Raw genomic sequence first — 13,288 nt, 5'->3', positions numbered from 1 at the left:
ATCATGAAAAATCCAAAAATATGCCTTTTATTTTTATTGCAATTTAATTTCCTAGATAAATGTATAGGATGTCATATTCATGTAAATAGGCTAGTTTACATTTCCTGCACAATCGATGTAATAGCGTAGATTTACTTTCCGCACTTTACATTTCCGCATTTTAATTTCCAGCAAATATAAACTGCGTGTATGTCAAAGATAAAATTGAACCGTTAGATCACTAACTTCAAAGATAAAATATCTGAATACAAACACAATCACACTTGCACCTCTTAAGGTAATCCCTTCTCATTCTTTTCAAAATCAAAGTCAAAATTCTACTGTTTCGAGTACAAAATCGAACCTTTTGTTTGTATCCGGTGAAAGGATAGATTTTTAAAGGAAATAAGGATAAAGACCTTACTAGTCAGGGTAGACCTCCTAGTTTGCTTGCTCTAATCAAAACAAACAAAATTCTCATACACTGTTGTTTTTTCAAAACAAAACTTTCCAAAAAGACAATATTTTGTATACATCCAAACACGGATCATTACAAAGTTAACGTTCTTTTCAAAACATCTTTCGAAAGATAAACAAGCATTTTGTATACATCCGCACAAGGATCATTACAAAATTCAATTTACAAAGGTATTTGAAACCACATATGAGCATTCTAAAGCAATTGAAAAGTGATCGAAAAACAAGTGAGCTAAGCAAACTTAAGAGCCCATGGATAACCATGGATACAAAGGGTGCTAACACCTTCCCTTTGTATAACCTACCCCCTTACCCAGAATTTCTTAAAGGTCTTTTTTCTGTTTCTTTTATAAACCTTTCCTTAATTGGATAAAATAAAAGGTCGGTGGCGACTCTGTGAATTTTAAAAAATGCGAAAGCATAAGCGATAAAAAAGAGTCAGTTCACGTATCTCTCCCGCTCAGAGGTATGGCCCGAAAAACGGAGGTCCACAATATCGCTTATCCCGAAAGATCACCGGCTCATTTTCCCACTAATGAAATCAATGCTGTGGAAGATGAAGAAGACAACTGCAAATGGAACAGCTGGATACTCCCTGCTCACAACAATGGATTGAACAACTAGAAAGCTGAGGATGTGATCTCCTTTGACCAGGAGTAAATGCCATTTCCTATTTTCTTTGTGTATATTGTGCAAAGATAAAAATGGTTCCTGAACTATCGAACCATGAGCCTGAAAGCCGTGTGCCTTGCCCGAAGCGCACTGGTCCTTTTATAAGGGCTTATCATATCATGATCATGTGCATTCAATAAAATCATGGGACGCTTGCATATTTAAATTTTGTGATCCTTTTTCTTTCTTTCTTTGCTTTCAAATAGCTATGTTTTTTTTTTCACACACACTCACATAAATAAAATGCAGATTCACATACACTTTGGATCCAGTCAATAACGATTTTGCTATTGCCCGTCATGACTTTGAAAATCCGATCTACCAAACTGAGGACGAAAGTGAGGAAGATTGTGAAGTACCAAGAGAACTTGCAAGGCTGCTAGAACAAGAAGACAAGGCCATACAGCCTCACGAGGAGCCAATTGAGGTCATCAACTTGGGCAGCAACAAGGAAAAGAAAGAAGTCAAAATAGGGGCTGATTTAGAACACAGCGTCAAGCAAAGACTGATTCAAATGTTGCAAGACTACGTCGAGGTATTCGCCTGGTCCTATGAAGATATGCCAGGCCTTGACACGGACATTGTAGTTCATCACCTGCCAATCAAAGAAGGTAGCACTCCAATCAAACAGAAACTACGAAGGAGTAGGCCTGATATGTCAAAAAAGATCAAAGACGAGGTTGAAAAACAGTTCAATGTCGGATTCCTAAAAGTTGTAAGTTATCCTCCTTGGATAGCTAACATCGTGCCTGTACCTAAAAAAGACGGGAAAGTCAGAATGTGCGTGGACTACAGAGATCTGAACCGGGCAAGCCCCAAAGATGATTTCCCTTTACCACACATCGATGTACTGGTTGACAATACCGCACAATGCAAGGTATTCTCATTTATGGACGGATTCTCAGGGTACAATCAAATCAAGATGGCACCCGAAGACATGGAAAAAACAACCTTCACAACACCCTGGGGAACCTTTTGTTACAAAGTAATGCCCTTTGGTTTAAAGAATGCAGGAGCAACCTATCAACGTGCAATGGTGGCTCTATTTCATGATATGATTCATCATGAGATAGAGGTGTATGTCGATGATATGATTGCAAAATCCAACACCGAGGAAGAACATCTGGGTCATTTACACAAGTTGTTTGACAGACTCAAGAAATACAGGTTGCGACTGAACCCAAATAAGTGTACCTTTGGAGTAAGATCCGGCAAACTCTTAGGTTTCATCGTCAGCAACAAAGGTATGGATGTTGATCCTGCCAAGGTCAAAGCCATTCAAGAAATTCCTATACCTCGTACCGAGAAACAAGTCAGAGGATTCTTGGGACGTCTGAATTACATCGCCCGATTTATTGCCCACATGACTACTATTTGTGTGCCGATCTTCAAACTGTTGAAGAAAGATCAAGTGGAAAGGTGGAATGACAAATGCCAGTTAGCCTTTGACAAAATCAAAGAGTATCTCCAAAAACCGCCAATCTTGTTACCACCTGTGGAAGGAAGACCCCTGATAATGTACCTAGCTGTGTTAGAAGATTCAATGGGGTGTGTACTGGGGCAACATGACGAGTCCGGCCGAAAGGAGCATGCAATCTACTATCTCAGCAAAAAGTTTACCGATTGTGAAACAAGATACTCACTACTCGAAAAAACTTGTTGTGCCTTAGCTTGGGCGGCTCGCCGACTAAGACAGTACATGCTAAATCACACCACTTTCCTAATCTCCAAGATGGATCCTATCAAATACGTGTTCGAAAAACCTGCTCTCTCTGGAAGAATAGCAAGATGGCAAATGATCTTAACAGAATATGACATTCAATACAATTCACAAAAAGCAATCAAAGGAAGTGTGGTAGCTGATCATCTGGCTCATCAAGCAGTGGATGATTATCAAGCACTGAATTTTGACTTCCCAGACGAAGACATTATGCTAAGTCAATGACTACAAACAACCAGGACCAGAAGAAGGACCCGAGCCAGTATCCCGGTGGACTATGGTTTTTGACGGAGCTTCTAATGCACTTGGCAATGGCATCGGAGCTGTGATCATTTCCCCCACAGGAGGTCATACACCATTCACTGCCAGATTATGCTTCAACTGCACTAACAATATAGCCGAATACGAAGCATGTATTCTGGGTCTTAAAGCTGCAATTGATCTAAAAATCAAGTTCCTGGAAGTCTACGGAGACTCGGCCTTGGTAATCTACCAAATCAAAGGGGAATGGGACATGAAACACCCGAATCTAATTCCTTACAAAGAATATGTGATGAGTTTGATTCCTTACTTCGAAGAAATCACTTTTGAACATATCCCACGCGAGGAAAATCAACTAGTTGATGCTTTAGCTACCATGTCGTCCATGTTCAAAGTCAGGTGGGACAACAAGGCGCCGATGATCACCATTTACAGACAAGATGAACCATCCTATTGCAATGAGATCGATACCGAAGGAACAGAAGAAAAACCATGGTTCCATGAAGTAAAAAGATATCTCGAAGCTCCGGAGTACCCTGAAGGAGCATCCATTAACGACAGAAAATTTCTAAGAAGATTTGCAGCCAAATTCTTTCTAAGTAATGGAACCCTATACAAACGCAACCATGACTCGACTTTACTTCGTTGTGTAAACAAGAAGGAAGCAGAACATATCATGGGAGACATACACGATGGTGCCTTCGGTACTCATTCAAGTGGACATACAATGGCTAAAAAGATCCTAAGAGCAGGTTATTACTGGTCTACCATGGAAACAGACTGCCATCATCACTCCCGAACCTGTCACAAATGCCAGATATATGCTGACAAAGTACATGTACCTCCAGTTCCATTAAGCGTCCTGACGGCTCCTTGGCCTTTTGCAATGTGGGGTATTGATATGATTGGAGAAATCAAACCTACTGCCTCCAACGGACATCACTTTATCCTGGTCGCTATTGACTACTTCACAAAGTGGGTAGAAGCAACTTCATTTGCTTCTGTCACCAAGAATGTGGTGGCCCGGTTCATCAAATACAATCTCATTTGTCGGTATGGCATCCCTGAACGGATTATCACGGACAATGACACAAATTTAAACAACAGAATGATTACTGAACTTTGCACACAATTCAAGATCAAGCATCATAATTCCTCTCCATATGGACCAAAGATGAACGGCGCGGTGGAAGCTGCCAACAAGAACATCAAGAAAATCATACAAAAAATGACAGTAACCTACAAAGATTGGCATGAGATGTTACCTTTTGCTCTTCATGGTTATCGCACATCTGCGCGTACTTCAACAGGGGCAACTCCATTCTCCTTAGTCTATGGTATGGAGGCAGTTCTTCCAATTGAAATTCAGATTCCTTCCCTAAGGATTATGAAAGAAGCCAATCTAGACGAAGACGATTGGATTCAAACACGGTTGGACCAGATAAACTTGATTGATGAAAAGAGGCTCGCAGCTATCTGTCATGCTCAGCTATAACAAAAGCGTATGATCAAAGCCTTCAACAAAAAAGTCAAAAGTCAAGCATACCAAACTGGTGGCTTGGTTGTCAAACGCATCATCTTACCACAAGGTGATCCCAGAGGCAAATGGACTCCCACCTACGAGGGACCATTCATAATCAAGAAAATATTCTCCGGCGGCGCCATGTTGCTTATCACCATGGATGGCAAGGATTTCCCACACCCTGTGAATGCTGACATAGTCAAAAAATACTTCGCTTAAAAAACAGCTCGCTAAGTTGAAAACCTGAAAGGGCAACTTAGACAAAAATGAGCATCTCGGTGGATTGAAAACCCGAAAGGGCGATCCAGGCAAAAATTAGAGACTAAACAAATACTATCCCGGTAGGCTGAAAACCTGAAAGGGCAGCCTAGGCAAAAGTTAGGGAATAAAGCGTACAACTGTGTTCCGTTCAGCTGCCTACTCACCGTCAAGATTCAACACATCAAAGACACCGATCAGTCCAATCACTTTCTTCCAACAAGTGAGGGATGAGATGCTCGAAGACAGATTGGCAATAGCAGAATTGAAACTTGACTGGATTGTTTTCACATAGCTATTTATCTTTATAAATATTTTCCAAAGCTTTATGACAATTTCCTACTTCTAGGATTGTTGTCTCCCTGTGCTAATCAGCCTATCATGGCTCTTTTTCAAAAAAATCAATACAGTTTAGGCTCAAAATCACTATTTTCACTTTTTCTGTTTTGAATACGTAAACGTCCCAATGATAATTCTGAATGAACATGTGCATTTGAATATGATTGATGTTTACCAGGAAAAACAGGAATAGCATTCAGGTAATGTCCCAATTATCTGGACATTATCCCATCAGAAGAAAAATCCCCAAGAGAAACACATTTCTCAACAAATTCCTCAATAAGATTTTCTCTCCAAAAGAAGTCTTATCCCCCAGCAGGGTTGTTCCAGATTACTATCCTCAGAAGGTGCGATCTCCACACCCGGACTTGGTCAGATAGTGCATCGGAGGATTATGCATCTTCTTCATTCCCACTTAAAAGGGCATCAAAATCAGAACTCCCAACTACCTTTCATTCCCAAGCGGTAGTCAAAGATCCTTCAACAGAGTACCATGGTTCTCAAAGAAGTTCCCCAGCCGAGGGTACTCAAACAAGACAAAAGATCATCAACAATCACAATATAGTCATATCCAGATGGCTGGCGGAAGTTTATTTTCACAACTACAAGCTCGATATGCTCTTCATACATCATACATCATACATCATACATCATATTCATACATCATACATCATATTCATATTCATATATCATACATCATACATCATGCATCATGCGCATATTCATACACATATTCATACACAACATAACATGCATATTTCTCCTTTAGCTCGAAGATATCTTGCATTACATACATCATGCCATTGCATATCACTAACTTGATTTTTCAGGCAGACGGATGTCTTCAACAAAGATGTTCTCAATCACATACAGTGTTCCCCTTGAACTCTATTCAAATTAGCAGTCCTATCAGATATAATCAAGCCAAGGATTCGTTCTAAAGAGATCTCTCCTTTTCAAATTACTTATCAACTCAAAAAAACAAGCAACGCAGATCTAAAGCTGATACCTCAGACGATTCCAGAACGATCTACCATCGAAGATCTAAAGCTGATACCTCAGACGGTTCCAGAACGATCTACCATCAAAGATCTAAAGCTGATACCTCAGACGGTTCCACAATGATCAACTTTCAAAATCTAAAGCGGAAAAACTTTGGACAAGTTCCGTAACGATCATCCTCCTAGACTTAAAGCGGTAACCTTGGACGGTTCCGAAACAGTCAACACAAAGACTTTCAAATCCTTCATCAAGATATAATCAATGGATTCATTCTGATGAACGAACCATCAAATACAATTGCCGGGTGGCATCCGAAAGCCCATCTCAGGTAATGTTTCAATCTGCCAGCAACATTTCGCAGACGACATTCAAATGCAACTTCCAACATCTCTTCTGATCAAGGTAAGTGCAAATTTTCAGGGCATCTAAATATTCAATCATCTTCTACCTTCAGATTTCAGACAATCTCTTCAGGTTTAAGAAGATTGAATAGGGGCAATTGTTATACCCCAAAATTTGCCCGCATCTTTTTTCAAGAAAACTCCAATCTAAAAATTAAGAGTCTCATATAATCATGGATTTTTATTTCAATAAATATCCTGACATGTGAAATACTTAGTTTTTAGAATTTTTCTTATACAGTATTTTGGCTTGCAGTTGAATTTATTCTTACGCAAACGCCAAATACTGTTTATTACTTCAACACGTGCTATTTATTTATTTACAGATAAATAGTACTGACACAATTGGTACAGAGTTAAATCTTTTGCAGGCGCAGAATCAGGAAACTCAGACTGTACTGGTAACAAGTAGATTATTATTATCTTTTGTTTCCCATTAATTTTTGTACTATATTCCATTATTTTCAAAATCTTTTCAAAATCTCTTTTTCAAAAAATCAAATCTCAACTTTATTCTATACATCTCTCTTTTTCCCAACACTATCATACACTTTCTTTCAAATCTTACTTCCACTCAAATTTTCCTTTTGTACGGAATCACTTCATTCCCCAACGTCTCTATCCTTCTTTCCATTCTATAAATACCTCTCACTTTTCCATAAAAATCTCACATCAAATTCTAACTCATCGCTCAAATTTCTACTTCATATCCATCCTTTCTTCTTCCCCGACAAAATGGCGAAGTGGTGGGAAACGTGTTTTCTTATGGTCATCACCATTGCTACGGTGATCATGTCTTTTTTCTGTCTACGTAGCCCGGAACACTGTGGACCTGGAATGCTTGCACTCCCAATCATCTACATGTTATTATTTGTAGCATGTGTTATTAATCGTCATTCTTAAAATTTGCCGTATTTCTTATTTCTTAAATGTACCGTTTATTCGTCTTACTGTTCAATATAGTATGTAATATTTGTACTGTCAGTATTAAATGTTGTACTATTTGTCATAATGTTGCTTAATTATTCAGATAATATTTTGTGTGTTTTCTGCCAGTCAAATATTCATTTTTCTATGCATTAGATGATTTTCAGGGTTATTATCGGTAATTTCGCTCGCGTACAGTAAATTTTAGTTATTTATTATGTCTATGTTTTTAACAAGTCATGTAAATAAACTTTAATTTTTCACATAAAACAAAAAAAACAAAAAGAAAATTAACTTTGACTGTTGATTTTTTACTCTAACTGCTACATTAATACCGGAACAGTCAGTTGACAGTCAAACTGCTGGCAGTACAATTCTCAGTGTTTTGTACCATCAATCAAATCAAGCTTTTACAATTCAAAATTCCAAGATTTTTGTCCTAGAAGTCTTCTGAATATCACATGATTAGCAGAGACTCAACACTGCACAAAAATCAGGTACGCTTAACTGTCTCCTACACAAACAGTCCCTGACTAGGGTTTTCTTGTTTTTACAGGAGAAACAAGTTTTTGAGACCTCAAGTGGATTTCATGGACATCCATATATCTCAAAGCACCATCACTCAAATTTTCAGACTTCAATTCACTCAGACGCACCGTCAGCAGCTCAAACAGTCAACAGACGACCCGTTTGACCAAAAAGTCAACAGACAGTCAAAAATGAAATTTTTTGTCAACATCCATATTTTGTCAAAAGATTCATCATTTGATCATTGGATGATCATAATTCATCAAGGAAAGATCAAAAATCAACAAAACCCTAAGATTCAAAATTAGGGTTTTCTCCTAAAAAGTCAACTGAACTTTGACTGGCCATAACTCTCTCATCCTTCATCCAAAAAATTCAAACCAAAGCTCATTTTGAAGGAAATTCAATTATCTTTCAAATGCAATTGATACCATGGTCATCACATTCACCATTTGAAAAATATGAACAAAGACATTACAGGTCATTTTTAAAGTCAACAAAAAGACACTTTTGTCAAAAGGACACACAAGGAGCATAAAAAATCATTTTGACATGAGACCAAAGACATTGGTTAGAGGACTCTTTGAGGTTTCCAAAAAGTGCAAGATCTCCTTCATATGACAAAAATTGAGGGATTTACACCTTGTTGAAGTTGGCTAAATTTTGGGAAAATGCATAAAACCAACATTGCTCAAAAATGTATTTTTTCCAAATGGGGCCAAGTTTTCATGGTTCAAACATGTTTGCCATAATATTATGGGCCTCCCACGTCCAAGACAAAGCCCACACCATTTTTATCCATTTTTGGCTTAATTTTATCTTATTTTAAGATTAAATAAAAAGGAAAAATGGAAGGATAATGGATAGCTTAAATCTTAAGCATGACTCATCCAAGAATCTTCAATTTTCTGCAGAAGATTGAGGTACAAGGCAAGAGCATTGAAGAGAAGCAAGACTTGGTCAACAATTTAAAGGTTTTAATATAAAAAAATCAAGAATTCAACAAAGGCTACTAAAAGCTTCTTGGCTTCAATTCTAAGCACAACATAGCCTATATAAAGGCTATAACACTTCACAAACAAAAGAGCACGAAATCAGAGCCAAAGTCTTGCTTGTAACACACTTGTAACATCTTGAAATATTCAAAGAAATTTAAAATTCGAATTTTAAGTTCAAGCTAGTTTCAATACAAATTAAACACTCAAACACGTTCCTTGAACTTCACTGAACCTATCCAGATCAGTTGCAAGCATTGAAACCTCAAGAACACGAGCCTAGAACTCACGGTTTGTTCAAATCAAAACTCACCAAAATCTCATAATACATGCATATTTAACAAGATGTAGACTCATATTTAAGTTTGGTTTGAGGTCCTGATCATTTCTGGAAACTTAATTGAGGTTTGGACACCTATACGAGGAACCACCATTTTAGGGTTCTTACTTTCAAATTTAGGGCTTTATAGTTAGTGCAAAATCACGAGCTCTAAATAATATCATTAAACTCGCATGAACAAGACGAACTAAATGGTGGCATCGCGCCAAATTTATGTTGTTGTTTGCTTGTATTCGCTATTTCCAACAGGTGTAAAAGGTCAGAGTTTCTACACCACCTGCAAAAGAAAGGTGTAAAAACTCTATCCTGAGGAAGAAGATGATGCGTGGCGTCCTCTGATTGGCTGGAGGGCGCGCGCGTGTTTTTTTTTTAAATTCACTTTGGATTCAGTGTTTTGCAGGTACGTCACGTGTCATGGTCCCTCATGATGGTAACTGTAGCGGGGAAAATCTGATTTCGAAGCCATGGGATTGACTCGAATCAATATTCCGTTTGAAATCGCCACCGCGCTTTATTCTTTCAAAGGAAAAGGGAAAAGAACGTAAAACCCAAAGTTTTGTTTTTAAAAACAAGAAAGAGATCTCAGGTACGGGTGTTGATTATATGAGGGGAAGGTTTTAAGCATCCCTCATATCTGTGGTATTCCACAGGAACCTTTTTGAAAATCTGTGTGTGTGTGCTAAAAAAGGGTTTGTTTTATTTTTAAAATAAGCTCGGCAAAGCGTTTAGCTTTGGGCCTACATACCTCCTCGGTGCAATGGAGAAGTCAGAGCTAATGTAGTTCCGCTTTTGGGAAAACATTTTTAAAAACGAATAAACACTTTATCGTCGTCGGAGAGAAATACTCAGCCATTGATCTTGAGCATGAGAACAAACGAGTTCTTTGCATCGCAAATGAAAGAAGGGCTCCAACTCGGATAAAATCGACGAGTATGCCACTAGCTCTCTCACGCGGAAAAGATCTCATTATATCAATCAATTTCAAAATCGTGGGGTATAACCACTCGTTTCGACAATTAACGGTGTCTAAACTTTTGAAAGAAAATGCCAACAAGGGCAAAAGATATTTTAAAGAAAGAGGTTTTGAAAAGGTTGCAAACATAAGAAGGTTTTTGAAAAAGGGAGAAGATTTTGAAAATTTAAGAAGGGGAGGAGATGAAGAGGCTATCCTATTGCGTAAAATAAAAGCTAAGGAAAGAAACGGTCTAACCGAAGAAGAAGCCAACACTTGACATTATGAGTCAAGGTAGATTTCCCATCCTTTGGAATTATCAATACTAAACCGACATTATCACTTGGGGATCCGGATGAACTTATTGTCTTAGCACCACTTTGCATTAAGCACATTAAAATTCTGATGAAAATCGGGCAGAGTAACGGCTGTTTTCGGGTAAAATCCTTATCTCAATGCCTTGGAATTAACCATCAAGGGATTTCAAGGAAATACCTGCACAAATAAACAGACAACAATCCAATGCCAGACAGACAGAATAACAGCAGAGTAATAACAGAATAAGAGTCCAGAGGCACTAGGTCCATAAGTCCGAATCTCCAGAATGCTAGGGATAGTAACCAATAGTCCAAAGAGAGCCTTATGTGTTTTTTAGATTTTGGTTGTTTATTAGTGTTTTAGCATAAAAGTAAAGTATGGTCCAAGTGGACAAAGAGAAAATAGCGGAAGCATAAACATATGTCCAAGTGGACAAAGAGAAAATAGCGGAATATAAACGTCCAAATGGACAAAGAGAAAATGACGGAATGTAAATATGATGAAATGATAAAATAAAGCGATAAAGCGAGAAATATAAAGAGCGGTATAATAAATGGCGGAAATTAAAGTTAGTTGTTAGATGTTAAAGATAACCATCTTGAAACTTGTCAAGTATGTTATCAAAGTTAGTAATGAAGATCGATGGTGAGTGAATGATGTACTCGGATTTAAGGTCAATGGAAACTTATCAGAAGCTTGATAAAATCATAGCGACTACACGATAAATTTCCATAAGTCATAAATCAACCGCATACAATTCTCTTTCATATTTGATCTTTTATCGAGTCGGGACAAATGTAGGAGAACTCTCCATGTATCAAGATCATCAATCAAAAGAAATAAGAAGGAGAAGAAGAAATGATCTAGCCTTTATCAAGAATCCATAGAATTCTCAAGATATCAAGACTTTCATCGATCAAGAAAAAATAAGATGAAAAAAGATAAGAATGAAAACAAATTGATCTAGTCTTTATCAAGAATCTATAGAATTCTCAAGATATCAAGACTTTCATCGATCAAGAGAAAATAAGATGAAAAAAGATAAGAATGAAAACAAATTGATCTAGTCTTTATCAAGAATCCATAGAATTCTCAAGATGTCAAGACTTTCATCGATCAAAAGAAAGTAAGATGAAAAGATAAGAATGAAAACAAATTGATCTAGTCTTCATCAAGAATCCATAGAATTCTCAAGATATTAAGACTTTCATCGATCAAAAGAAAAATAAGATGAAAATAAGAATGGAAACAAATTAATCTAGTCTTCATCAAGAATCCATAGAATTCTCAAGATATTAAGACTTTCATCGATCAAAAGAAAACAAGAAGAAAGAGATAAGAATGGAAACATGAATTGATCTAGTCTTTATCAAGAATCCATAGAATTCTCAAGATATTAAGACTTTCATCGATCAAAAGAAAGTAAGATGAAAATAAGAATGAAAACACAAAAGATAATCAACTCACACTATCATTAATATCATTCATCCATTTTGGTGGATTAGGTCATTTCAAACCTATCAACACCCTAGATCCAATGATATTAATGAAGTGTAGGAAGAAGGAAGCCAAAACAAGCACAAAAAAGGCAAAAAACCACATTCTGCCTGCTGGAAATCGATTTCATGCAGGGGGAAATCGATTTCCATAGTGCAATTTTCAAAAAAACAAGTTACGTTCAGCAGGAAATCGATTTCAGCCTTAAGGAAATCGATTTCCTCAGTGTAAATTTCAGCAAAAACAGCATTTAAAGGCATGAAACTTGACTTGAACAAATATACAAACACCTTATGATCACACATCAATTAGAGCACGAATTTTCCATCAAATCACCAACAAATAGCACCAATATAGCATCAAAGATGCATTGAACACAAACAACAAAGAATCACATTGTGATATACAAAAAGGATGAAGAAAATTACCAAATCTTGAACAAAACTTTAGATCTACTTCAAGAATCACCAACACAAATCTTGATCTCTCAACAATTGAAGAAAAAAGAGTGAAATAGATGGTGGTTTAGCTCAAAGTTTGTGAGGTTCAAGGTGTGACTCACAAACTTTATGAAAGAACAAAGAGCTTTGGTGAATTTGGTAGGGATGAGGAGAGAAATTGCAAGGGGTTTTTTGGCTCTCAAAGCTTGAGAAATGAGAGAGTAGTGGGCTCTATTTATAGGATGAGAGCAAGAGTAGTGGTAATTTGGTCTTTTTGCATTTGGTAATTAGCTTGTGTTTAATTGGTGATTAAAGTGGCAATTAAATGGTAAAAAGTGGTAAAATGGGGTTTAAGTGGGTTTAATGAAGAGAATTATTTTGATGAGGTGGAAAATTGGTGAAATGACAAAGATGGTCAAAGAAAATAGGTGCCAAAATCAAATCAAGCTTCCCTCTCTATTTTTTTTGAATTTCGCCTTAAGGAAATCGATTTCCCCAGGAGTGAAATCGATTTCACTCTGTTCCAGAAGAGAAATTGGCGCAAAATACACTAGGGAAATCGATTTACCCAGGAGGGAAATCGATTTCATGCTGTCCAGAATGTGATTTTGTTGAAGATTGCTGCAGGGAAATCGATTTACCCAGTAGGGAAATCGATTT

The sequence above is a fragment of the Vicia villosa genome, linkage group LG3, assembly GCF_029867415.1.
Source record: "Vicia villosa cultivar HV-30 ecotype Madison, WI linkage group LG3, Vvil1.0, whole genome shotgun sequence".
Classification (NCBI taxonomy): domain Eukaryota; kingdom Viridiplantae; phylum Streptophyta; class Magnoliopsida; order Fabales; family Fabaceae; genus Vicia; species Vicia villosa.
The sequence above is the reverse complement of the archived record's forward strand: the minus strand, read 5'-3'. Positions refer to the sequence as shown.